We start from the raw sequence: 14,250 nt of genomic DNA on the forward strand, positions 1-14,250 counted from the left end.
TCAACTTCACAAAGAAAAGAGTAGACCCCAAAAGAGGTGAGTGGCACCTTCGTTCTGAATTCTTTAAAGGAGTTCAAGTAATTAGAAGCCTTCTCTAGATTTTTTGGTACTGCAGATGGCAAAGAAGGAAGGAGGTATAGGGTGGAATAAAACAAAAAATATCTCAATTGATAAGTTTGGACAACAGGCTACAAAGTGCTAAAGAAAAGAGTAGTTAACTAAAAGATAAAATGCAGTATTGAGATTGAAACAAGATAGAAAATAAAAACATTAAAACAGAAAAAAAAGCATAAATTCAAGATACGGTAAATTGATCCAAGACGTGTAACCCAGACATCTATCATATCCAAAATTATTTCCTAATACAAGTTTATAATAGTGTCCTATGATATTTTCTAGAATCATGAAGTAATACAAATAGACATTTTCCAAAATTGATCAAGACAAAGAAACAAGAAATTACATACATCTATCATGGAAAACTTATTAAAACTTAAAGGAAAAAAACCTTAAAAGATTACTGGAACAAACCAAACAAAACTAAAACATTATTCTCAAAAATCACCAATAATGCTGGCAGTTGACTTAGCAGAAACAATGGAGGATAGAGACAATGAACATTAATTAATCTTCTCTTAAGTAACCCATGGGATAAAGTTAAAACCTCAATAAAAATCAGAAACTATTTATAACTGAGTGATAATAAATGTACAATAAAATATATTCAGTGCAGCTTAAGTCAGGTTTAAGATTAAAAATGTGTTGAATTAAAAGCATATACATAAAATGAAAATATTATGAGATTAAAAATCCAGTTATCTATAACAGCCACATAGAAGTTAATAGTAAATTTATTTATAAAGTAATAAACTGGTGCTAAAAGTGCTAAAGATAAGGGAAGAAATTAGTAAAACAAAAACCAAACATGTAATATACCATACAACAAAAAGTTGGTTCTTTCCAAAAAGGTAAATTAAATTAGTAAAACTTTAACATACCTGAATAACAAAAATAGTAATTAGGCACGATTATTTAATATACACGATGAAAATAGAACTATTTATACTCTTTGTAGCTACTTAAGAGATACGCGGGTATTATTAACAATATTATAGCAACGAAAATTTAAATAAAATTATGAATCTCTACAAATCCCAAATTTACTAATAATGATGCAAGAAAATACAGAAAACATGAGTAGTCATGGTTATTAATGAAATCAAATTTGTAATTAATAAGCTTCAGAAAATAATTCTAGGCCCAGCTAGCATCACTGATAAACTGACACAAAATTTTAAGTAGAAAATAAAGTTGACATAACCAATTGTTTCCAGGGAATGTAGAAAAAAGTAACATTCCAACTCAAATTGCACTTTCTTCTCTATTTTTAAAATCTACACAAAAAAGGCAGACAACGCAATTGAAAGAAGAGCAAAGTATTGTATCCAGGCCTCAGAAAAGACCCAAACAGCCAAACACATATGAGAAGGAAGACATCTTGTCATCAGATAATTGTGAATGCAATAATAATGAAAAACCACTTTTTATGCAACAGAGTAGCTAAAATAACAACTTTCAACAAATATCTGAAGAAATATAATTTTTATGCAATGTTGAGTATGTGAATTTTCACAAGTGTAATCACCCAATGGGTTTTTCCTGCCCACTGCACAGACAAAACCTATTCACTGAGCTGATGGCATTATGATAATTGACAAGAGGCCAGCCATGCCACTTGGGAGACACAGTTATTCTTCAAATCAATTTCCCCAAAAACTTGAATGGTAGAGTTTTTCAAGAATAGTTTGGTGGGCCAGGGAGTCAGCTTCTGGGTGAGGCCACAGGACCAGTTGGCAGGCATTGATGGGTCCAAGTGGAAGCCATAGGTTGTCAGAAATGCAAAAATCTGAAAAGACATCACAAGAGGCCAATCTTAGATTCTACAATAGTAATGTTATCTGCAGGGGTAACTGGGGAAGTTACGTATCTTATGACATTGGGAATAGTAGCTGGTAATCCATTTGCAACTTAGCATCTACACTGTACACCTTACACTTTAGCACCTACACTTAACACCTTAGCATCTGCACCCGGGGTGTTCAATCTTTTGGCTTCCCTGGGCCACATTGGAAGAAGAAGAATTGTTTTGGGCCACACATAAAATACGCTAACACTAACGATAGCTAAAAAAACAAATTGGGAAAAAAGTCTCATAATGTTTTAAGAAGGTTTGTGAATTTGTGTTGGGCCATATTTAAAGACACCTTGGGCCAAATGCGGACCATGGGCCACGGGTTGGACAAGTTTGATCTACACCTTAGCGGAATTCATGCTCCTCATCCTCCTAGCCTGGTGCTTTTTCATTGGCTTTACAAAGTCAGTTTACTTTTGGAGAAGGGCTATTATCATTTAAACTATAAAGTAAATGTCTCCAGAAGTTAACTTGGAGCAAGCCCAGGAATGATTAAGGGCAGTTTGGAGGTTAAAGGCAAGATGGGGGTTGATTAAATCAGGTCTCTTCCACTGTCATAATTTTCTCACTGTTATAATTTTTGCAAAGGTGGTTTTACAAGCACACTGAAAAAAATTTGTTTATATTTATTAAAGCAAATATATTTAAAGAACTTCTTCAGTTTCTCTTGTAAGTATATTTATAAGTATACACATAACAGGAATACACCCATATGTTGCCCCCTGCAATGTACATAGTAGGATCATTCATGAAAGACAAAACTTGAATGATCACCAATGAATAGATTGTGTTACATTCTTACAATAAAATACAGCAATAAGCCATTTATTAAGAAATTAGTTTTGAGTAGGAAGTGTGATTGAATGAAACAGAGAAAAATTGTCCAGGTTTATTTCTTATTTATGTCTTCTGAAATTAAAATCAAGAAGGAAAACAAACCATGTTTTAAGAAGCAGAGTGTAGTTGCCTGTGCTGTTACAGAGTTTCTAGAATGTAAAGACCAAAAAGAAGCTTTTGCATTTGGCAATGTTTATTTTTTACTTTCCTAGATGAGTTTAAAGGGAGTGTTAGTGCCAAAAACAAGCAGAATCTGTCAAGAGATTTTAGGCTTAAATAATCTTGGTATTTCAAACATTAGTTTGAGCCTTCTCATTCATTTTGAGCTGTCAATGAGGCCAGTGGGAAAGACCTCTGCACATAGACTTACTGAAATTAGTTGACATCACAATCCATTCTGGAGGGATCATCAACTTTTATGCTAGCAGACTGAGTATGTAAACAAAACATGAACTTTTACTTGAGAACAAATTGAGTTGTGCCCAGAACATACAAGGACAGAAGACTCTAATAAAAAAAATCATGAACTTTATTTCAATCTTGTGATTTAGAACACAGTATTTGGGCTGTGTAAAGAAACCCAGCTGGAATGTTAACATATTTTATGAATGAAAATGACTGAAACCCTAATCTCTAGCTGCTAGATAAGATTTCTAATATCTACATTTGTTTATTTGTTGGTTTTCAGTTTTAAACCTGAGAATTTGCAGAATTAAACTTTGCTATATTGGAATTGTCAATAAGATGCTAAAAATATTAAAATTTTATAAAACTGGATATTTGTTTACTTATTTGAATATATATCAGTGTAAAAATACATGTAGTGGAAAATTTTCAAATAGTGGATTCTAGATAAATAGTTTATTATACAACAGACCAAAGATGATGTAATTTACATTTTCAGCGTCACACAGCTTTGTTCTTCTTTCAAGATAGAGTCTACTATCTTAAATCGACATGTCACACATGTGTATTTCCATGAGAGACACTAATGGGATCCCTAACTTTGTCATCTCACCTGTGTCCTGGATTAGATGCCAATTTTTTTAGTTTGTTTTTTACCCAAAATACTTTTTAGTTTTCATCTCATCCTTCTGAACTTGACTGTGATTTCCTAAATAAGAAAATATTGATAAAGCATCAGAAAATCAGGATAAACACCAATGTATTTGGACATACCTGGTCTGAGACTCAAACCAAGCATCAAACTCAGTTGTTTTATCATCATGATTCTGCTTTGAAAATGTGCATCTAATTTTGCACACTTGCCCTAGTCTTCTGACATTATCTCATTTAGCTTTCCGGAATATCCTGTGATTTATCAAAAATATCTGATGGGTTCAGGGAACCAATAATGACACATAGCATTTTTATTTATTTATTTATTTATTTATTTTTATTTTTATTATTATACTTTAAGTTTTAGGGTACATGTGCACAACGTGCAGGTTTGTTACATATGTATACATGTGCCATGTTGGTGTGCTGCACCCATTAACTCGTCATTTAGCATTAGGTATATCTCCTAATGGTATCCCTCTCCCCTCCCCCCACTCCACAACAGTCTCCAGTGTGTGATGTTCCCCTTCCTGTGTCCATGTGTTCTCACTGTTCAATTCCCACCTATGAGTGAGAACATGCGGTGTTTGGTTTTTTGTCCTTGCGATAGTTTGCTGAGAATGATGGTTTCCAGCTTCATCCACGTCCCTACAAAAGACATGAACTCATCCTTTGTTATGGCTGCATAGTATCCCATGGTGTATATGTGCCACATTTTCTTAATCCAGTCTATCCTTGTTGGACATTTGGGTTGGTTCCAAGTCTTTGCTATTGTGAATAGTGCCGCAATAAACATACGTGTGCATGTGTCTTTATAGCAGCGTGATTTAAAAATTAATAAGTATCTGGTAACCGGGATGAACATAGACTTGTTGAACTGATTAGTATAAACCACCCCGTCATAACATATGTACCTTGAGGGCAAGTTCACAAATGAAACTTGCAGACATTAATCTAAGTGAAAGAAACAAGACACGAAGACCCCATTTTCTACAATTCCATTTATACTGAATGTTTTGGATAGGAAATCCATAGATACAGAATATATATTAGTCATTACTAGAAACTGGGAGAAGGAGGGCATGGAGCAATTATTAATGGGTAAGGGGTTTCTTCGGGGATAAGGAAAATGTTTTGGAATTAGCAATATCTAGCACACTTCTGTAAATATACTAAAAAAAACCCCAAAACACTGAATTGTACATTTAAATAAGTACATTTTGCCATATATGGATTATATCTGCATACAAAAATTATAGAAATAAAAACCACATGATTATATTAATAGATATATAAAAGCACTTAACAAAATTCACCACCTATTAATGATAAAAGAAACTCCAAGAAAACCAGGAATAAAAGGGGACTATGTTAACATAATAAAGGTACATATGAGAAAACTTTAACTGATATCATATTTTATGGTGAGAGACAGAACACTTTCCCACTGAGTTGGGGAACAGGCAGAGATGTTCCTTCCCCCTCATCACTCATGTTCATTTTTTTTTTTTGGAAGTCCTTGCTAGTGCAAAAGAGAAAAATTAAAGATCAGGAGATTGAGACAGGAAGATTGCTTGAGGCGAGGAGTTCAAGACCAGGCAGGGAACATGGTAGACCCTGTCTTAAAAGACTACAAATTTTAAAATTAACCTGGTATGATTGGGCACACCTGTAGCCCTAGCTACTTGCAAGGCTGAGGCAGAAGGATTGCTTTAGCCTAGGAGGTTGAAGTTACAGTGAGCTCTGATTATGCTACTATACCCCAGCCAGGGTGACAGAGCAACACTCTGTCTCTAAAACAAGAAGAAAGTAAAGAGAGAGAGAGAGAGAGAGAGACAGAAAAGAAGAAGGAGGAGGAGGGGGAGGAGGAGGAGAAGGAGAAGGAGAAGAAGGGGGGGGAGGAGGAGAGGAAGGAAAGAAGGAAGGAAAGAAGGAAGGAAGGAAATTAAAGGCATATTGGGAAAGAAGATAATAAACTCATTTTACTTGCAAGTGGCATGAAATATATATAGAAGACCCCAAAATAATCTGTTTTAAAAAATTAATGCACAACGGCTCATGTAATCCCAGCACTTTGGGAGGCTGGGACAAGCAGATCACTTGAGGTCAGGAGCTCAAGACCAGCCTGGCCAATGGGGTGAAACCCCATCTCTGCTAGAAATACAAAAATTATCTGGGCATGGTGACACACATCTGTAGTCCCAGCCATTTGGGAGGCTGAGGAAAGACACTAGCTTTGAGCTGAGATTGAGCCATTGCACTCCAGCCTGGGCAACAGAGCCAGACCTTGTCCCGAAAAAATAAATAAATAAAATTTAAAAAACATAAAAATCCTGGAATTAATAAGTGAGTATAGCAAAGTCTTAAGACTCAGATCAATATACAAATGTCAGTTGCTTTCCTATGTACCAGCAATAAAGAATTGGAATTAAAAAATATATATGCTATTTAAAATTTTACAACATAAAAAAATAAAGACATATAAATCTGATAAAATATGTATTTGATATGTATGGAGAAAAGGACAAAAGACAAGTGAAAAGAGTCAAATATGATTTAATTAAGTGGACAGATATTCTATGATTATTTATTGGAAGATAATTTTGTTAAAATGCCAGTTCTTCATAACTTTATCTAAAGATCCAGCACATCCTTATCCTACTCTCAGCAAGCTTATTTGTAGATATTGACAAAGTGGGCCTTCAATTGATATGGAAAGGCAAAAGACCTAGAACAACCAACACCATTCTGCAATGGATGTCAATATTAGAATACTCATATGATCTGATTTTAGGACTTACTATAAAGCCAGCTTCATCGAGATTTCATGGTGTTGTCAAAAGTATAAACTTGTTGGTTACTGGAATGGAACAGAAAACCCAGAAACAGACACCTACCAATATAATATACTAATTTTTGACAAAGGCACAAAGGCAAACCAATGAAAAAACAACTATCTACATATGATGCTGGAAACATTGGCCACCCACATGCAAAAAGCATAACTAGAGAGAAACTTTATGATTTACACAAAGAAAACTAAAATGGATCATAGACTTAATGTATATAATATTTCTATAGGGAAACATACAAGAAAATTCGTGTGACTTTGGGCTTGCTAATAAATTTTTGCTTATAATATTGAAAGCAAATCAATGAAAGAAAAATTTGGTAAGTTGGCCTTTATTAAAACTAAATATTTTGTTCTACAAAAGGTTCTGTCAAGAGAATAAAAAAAACCCTATACACTTGGAAAAAATATTTGCCAGTTACATACCTGATAAAGGATTTGTAGCTAGAAAATACAATGCATTCTTTAAATTCAACTATAAGAAAATAACACAATTAAAAATGGGCAAAAAGTCTGGGAAAACATCTCACACAAAAAAAATACAGATGGCAAGTAAGCATATAAAAAAGATGCTCAAATCATATTTCATTATTGAAACGCAAGTATATCAATAATGAGATACCATTTCATGCCCACTAAGATGTCCAAAAGCCAAAACCAAAACAAAACTAATCGAAACTGATAATACCAATTGCCGGTAAGCATGCAGAACAACAATAACTTGCATTTATGCTCGTGGAAATGGAAAATGATACAGCCATGATCAAAGATAGGTTTGCAGTGTTTTTATAAAGCTAAACATGTCTTACCAAACAATCCAGCAATCATGCATGTAGGTACTTGTCCAAAACACTTGAACATTTATGTCCACATAAACCCTGCACATGAATGTTTATGGAAACTTTATTCATAATTGCAAAGTCTGAGGGCAACAGAGAAATGCTTCAGTGGGTGAATGGATAAACAATCTTCTGAATGGATAAACTGAGGTACATGCCTGGATTAATGTAAAATACTATTCAGATATAAAAAGGAATAAACTATAAATCATGCAACTGCATGGAGGAATTGTAAATGCATGTTGCTAAGAGAAAGAAGCCAAGTGGGGAAGGCTACATACTGTATGATTCCATTACGTGGTGTTATAAAAGAGGAAAAATTACAGAGATGAAAAGGAGACCAGTGGTTTCCTGGGGATTGGGGATGTTTTAATAGGTGAAAAAGAATATTTTAGGGCCTCAAATAATTTTCTAAGGTATTATTGTAGCAGATAAAGGATATTATGCTTTTGTCAAGCCCTGATAACCTCATAGAACAAGGAGTGGACCATAAAGTATACAAATTTAAAAACATAATTTAGGAAATTGGAGTATCCTAGGATGGAATGCAGACTTTGACAAAAAAAGTCTAATTCTATTACAAATGAATGTCATATCTCAATAAAGAGGTTAAGAAAAAAGGAGGTAACTAACAGAACTTTGGAAATAATTGGGAGACCATAACACTAAAGGCAAGAGGAAGTATTCATAAGCACTGTGATGATAAAGTTGTTTCCTACGGGGGCACCAGTTGACAATTCTGAAATCAGTGTACATGTATACTGTGATTGAACAGGTAAATGCATGGCAGATAGTGGCAGCCTGGTTTCTCCCTGTTGGAATGGGGGGTTAGATATAAGCAAATGGAGAAGGCTACAATGAACCATATATACTGGACAAAAATTAAGGAGAGTAACATGAACTCATGTTTAGCTTAATGTATGCATATGTGTTAAGTTTATGTAATGTGAATAGAATGGCAGTTCCTTTTTCTCCTTCCTGATAACCTATAGCCTCAGTAATCAGGAGAAAAATATAAGATAAATCCCAATTGAAGAATATTCTACAAAATATCTGACCAGTACTGCTGAAATATGGAAAGGCCATCAAAAACAAGGACAATCTGAGAAATTGATACAGTCTAGATCAACCTAAGGACTCAGATTCTAGGAGCCTAAGCACTGGATTCTGGAACGGAAAAAGAACATGAAGTAAAAACTAAGGAAATACAGGGAAGGTGCTTATCTTCTTAGTTTTTTAATCTGCAAAATTTAGATAAATACATGAGATTGCAGGGAGAGCAAGTGGGAGATATTTCTGAAAAAAAAATTTTTTTTTTCTTGATACAGTCTGGCTGTCGCCCAGGCTGGAGTGCAGTGGCATGATCTCGGCTCACTGCAAGCTCTGCCTCCCAGGTTCACGCCATTCTCTTGCCTCAGCTTCCTGAGTAGCTGGAACTACAGGCACCTGCCACCACACCTGGCTAATTTTTCTGTATTTTTAGTAGAGACGGGGTTTCACTGTGTTAGCCAGTATGGTCTTGATCTCCTGACCTCGGAATCTGCCCACCTCGGCCTCCCAAAGTACTGGGACTAGAGGCATGAGCCACCATGCCCAGCCTGAAAAAATATTTTTAAATTAAATAATGAAGGTGAGAGTTACTGGTACTCAAAAAAAAAAAAAAAAAAGATAAAAAAGGCATGCTCTTCTAGGACATTTGACGTCAATAGATATTGTTCTTATGTGTTCATGTAAAACCTTCTTCAAGTAGCATGTGTAGATCTCTGAGTGTGTGCATGTTTATGTGTGATTGATATATTTACAAAGGCAAATTATATACTCCAAAATACATGGAAAATACAAACTATCTTTCAGTATTGTTATGGGCAGATTTATTCAGAATAATAATGAGGGACATATATCTAAATGCAGATATTATAAAATTAACAAAACTCTTAAGTTGTTTGACAAAAATGAAGCTATCCTGACACAAAATATATAAAGCAATTTGCTGTTTGAAGTACTGTAACCGTCGGATATGGTCAAATCTATCCTGAGTTTTACAGAAACCACAGCAAATGACTTGGCAATCCATATATCCACACTTGACAGGACTTAAGCAGGTTTCATAAATGATTTGCAATGAAGAAGGATTTTACTATAATTGTTCTCCATAGCCATAAAAAGCATTATAGATTAGAAAAAAATGACAAGGCAATATTAAAGAAAAATGTTTTCTTAGCAACATTTTTTTTTAAAAAAAACCGTGGAAAGAAAAATAAAACCTTTAATGAGCTAAAATAAGTATGTTATATCTATATAAGGAAAGAAGGGGTCTTCTCTATCAGTTAAGGTGTATTCCTTAGTTTTTTGAGCAAAACCCAAAAGAAATCCAGTGGAAACCCAAAATAAGTCCAGCATGCTCACAAAATCAATACTTCTAAAGCTTTGGGGTAAAAAGCATCTCTTCGGTGTGATTATTAAAAATATTTCTTCACCCCTACTTTCAGAGATTTGACTCCATGCTAAGCTCTCCAAGAAATGTCATAAGTAGGACCTGTTCTTGGTTACAACTAGGGAGTGAACACAGGACCTAAATCAGAGCATGGGAAATCTATTCCATTCTCTTGCTTGTAAACTTCTTTGGAAGCATTCTCTCACTCTCTTCCTGTGTGTGACTAGGGAAACCTGTTAACCAGTTTTCCGAAGTTTCTGATATTCTGACCAACATGGCAACTGGTTTTAGGCTGAAACCAACAGAGCAGAGACCTACAGAAGAAAAAAATAAAAAAGTAGATCCTTGATGAGATTGACGAACCACTAATCTTTAATTCTAAAGATTATCTTACCACAGAACTTCCCATCAATACTGGATGATACATCTACTTTACTTCTGTTCAAGTCACTTTGATTTAGATTTTTCTAACAGGTGAAGTGAGTGAGCTTGCTTTAAGAAAGAGTTCATCCCCCCTTAATAGTCTAGTTGATTAGCTAATTCTATAAGACTAAAGAGGGATAAAGCTGTTGTGTAATCATGCATTAGTGACTCAGATTTGTACCTTTCCATATATCTACTTGCTTTGCAGTGTGACTTTGGAGCTCTTCCCACCGAGGTAGAATCTATTTACTTGCTGACTAATTCTGAATTTAGTCTTTTGACTTTGATTAATGAAATGTTGAGAGTTTTGACACTGCCAAGGCTTGAAAACACTTCCTTGATTATTTCTACTCTTGTTCTTCTGTCTCCACCGCAAGACTATTCCTAGACTAGCCTGCTGGACAATAAGGTATATGGAGCACAGCCAAGTCACTTCATTTGTCCCAGCAGAAGCTATCCTAGGTCATTCAACAATCAACTGATCTCCACATATATAGAAAAGCCCAACCAAGATTAGCAAATCTGCCTAGCTGAACTTAGATGCGTAAAATAACCAGCCAAGACCAAAGAGAAACAACCACTAAAAACAGAAACAATGAAACACTGGACATGTGAGCAAAAAGGAACTTTCAGACTTATGACTCAAAAATTGACTTATATTTTATAACATTGAGTTTTGGGATTGTTGGTATGCGGTAACATTGTGGCAATAGATAAGTAATATATATACTGATAAGAAAAGTGAGATGTTGCCCCAGTGAAATCCCAAAATACGTGGCATTAGTTTTGGGACCAGATGGTGAGGAAGTTCTTAAAATAGTTTAAGAGTGTTGAGGACACATATAACAGAATGGAAATATAGTGACCCGTGTTACGTGGTGGAGATATATTTGGCAGCACTTTTGCTGATGATAATAGAAGATAAAAACATAACCACAGCATTTTTAGATTTGACGAAGGATATTCCCAAGGCAGTGCTGAAAGTACATCTAAGGCTGGGTGCAGTGGCTCATGCCTGCAATCCCAGCACTTTGGGAGGCTGAGGAGGGGGGATCACCTGAGGTCAGGAGTTCGAGACCAGCCTGGCCAACGTGGTGAAACCCAGTCTCTACACTAAAAATACAAAATTTAGCTGAGCGTGTGGCACATGCCTGTAATCCCAGCTACTCAAGAGGCTGAGGCAGGAGAATTGCTTGAACACGGGAGGCAGAGGTTGCAGTGAGCTGAGATTACACTTCAAAAAGAAAAAAAAGAAAGTGCAGCTAACTTTTACTACCTACGTGTGTGATAAGGTCCCATAAGAAAGAGATGAACTCGGCCGGGCACGGTGGCTCACACCTGTAATCCCAGCACTTTGGGAGGCCAAGGCAGGTGGTTCACCTGAGGTCAGGAGTTCGAGGCCAGCCTGACTAATATGGTGAAATCCTATCTCTACTAAAAATATAAAAACTAGCTGGGCGTGGTGGCGGGTGCCTGTAGTCCCATCTACTAGGGAGCTGAGACAGGAGAATTGCTTGAACCCGGGAAGCAGAGATTACAGTGAGCCGAGATCACGCCACTGCAGTCCAGCCTGGGCGACAGGGCAAGACTCTGTCTCAAAATAAAAACAAATAAAAATATAAAATCTAGCTGGGCGTGGTGGCGGGTGCCTGTAGTCCCATCTACTAGGGAGCTGAGACAGGAGAATTGCTTGAACCCGGGAAGCAGAGATTACAGTGAGCCGAGATCACGCCACTGCAGTCCAGCCTGGGCGACAGGGCAAGACTCTGTCTCAAAATAAAAAAAAAATAAAAATAAAAAAAGAAAAGAAAAGAAAGAGATGAACTCAGAAAATAATGAAAATTTGCTAATAGAAATTAGATAAAATGTATAAGGGCCAACATTTCCTGTAATGAAAAAATATTTTCTCCTTTTAGCTTAGAGAAAAACTGAAAAGTGGCAAAAGAGTCTCAAAGAATGATGCCTCCAGAACCAAAACAAAATTAACAGTTTGATTGTGACATCCTTGCTAAGATCCTGGATGGAATTAAAGCGATGTCTATTGGTTCTCTCCATTGGAAGTAAGTGATTCTAGGAATCTAAGGACATTGTCCCACAGAAACTTGGCCTGCCTAAAAAAGCAATGAAGAAAATGAGTGAGAAAGACCTATAGGGAAAACAAGTGTGGGAGTGGCTTTTTTTAACCCATTCACATAAAATAGACTCAATTTCATAAGAAACACACAATGTTCCTGAGTCAGTAAGAGTACCTCCAGCTTAGATCTAACAGGGAAAAAATATTCTAAATGGGTGAAAAGAGCTCTCGGATCTCAATAACATTCTGGTAGAAGTGGGCTGAGAATTCTTTTCAAAGAGCATATTTTCCCATTTCCTCCTTAGATGGCATAGAAACTAATAAATTGTGTTATCCTGCCAAGACTGCATTAACAAAATACCACAGACTAGATGGCTTAAACACCAGGCATTTACTTCCCACAGTTCCAAAGGCCAGGAAGTCCAAGATCAAGACAAAGGCAGATTCAGTTCTTGGTGAGGGCTTTCTTTGAAACTTGCAGATGGCTACTTTCTATCTATATCTTCACATAGTGTGTATGAGAGATCTCTGTTCTTTCTCTTTTTATAAGAACACCAGCTCTGCTATGGTGGTTCTGCCCTCATGATGTCTTCTACACATAATTACCTCCCAAACACCTCACTTGCAAATGTCATCACACTGAGGGTTATAAATATTATAACATATGGATTGAGCAGGGGCAATCATTTATTACATAATATGGACAAAGAAGGATGTCCCAAAGGTAAAGCCAATGAACATGGCAAACAATAAACTGTGAGCCACAGGCAGGGAACAGAAGTGGTACCTGATCAAGAAAACCCTATCCAGAATGGAACAACTTGGTTACAGTTGCTCAGCAGGATTTCAAAATTATAAGCAGCAACTTCCCTTTGACTCCCTTTCTTTCTCTTTTGGGAAATGTGAGTGCTTATTGCATCATCCTGTCTCTGACCATTGTTTTAGGGAATGTTCAAGTAAGTGTGTGTGTGGATGGAGTCAGAGGTTGATAACAGACAGCTTGTCTTTTTGTTCGTGGTCTCTAAATCAAGGGAATTATCATCTACCAAGGGTGTCCAATCTTGTGGGTTCCCTGAGCCGCGTTGGAAGAAGCATTATTTTATTGGATCCCACATAAAATAAACTAAGGCTAACAATAGCTGATGAGCTAAAATAAAAAGGTCTGTGCATACATCTCACAGTATTTTAAGAAAGTTTATGAATTTGTATTGGGCCGCATTCAATGCCATCCTGTGCCCCATGCAGCCTGTGGGTGGTGGTTTGGAAAAACTTGATTAATGCTTTTGTGATTGAGAAGATCTTGGACATAAAGTGATGTAATTAGATGAGGTGTCAGATTCTGGGATAAAAGTGAGCATATGGTGCATACAAGAGAGTGTGAATAATCATAGGCATAAGGCAAACCATAGTATATTGATGACACTAACAGCTCTGAGTCTTCATCCTTCCCTGTAGCCTCATGTTTGCAGTATGACTTTGTAGTCACAATATTGCTCCGTGTTTCTGATTTCAGCCATGTGCCTTGCTTTGGGCACAATATGATTTTAGCAGTTATGATTAAGGAGAGAACTGAAAAAGTGTTGACATACTTCTGCTTCTTTTTGCTCCTGTGTCTTTGCCGTGAGAACATGCCTGAGCTAGCTGACTGTGGGATGAGATACATGAGGCAGAATCTATCTTTCTCTTTTTTCCTAGCACTGGCTTCCTAGAACACCTATAAGCCAACTCTCCTACAAACATGAGAAAGAGCTCGGCAAAATC

The sequence above is a fragment of the Pan paniscus genome, chromosome 13 (assembly GCF_029289425.2).
Source record: "Pan paniscus chromosome 13, NHGRI_mPanPan1-v2.0_pri, whole genome shotgun sequence".
In the NCBI taxonomy this organism is placed as follows: Eukaryota; Metazoa; Chordata; class Mammalia; order Primates; family Hominidae; genus Pan; species Pan paniscus.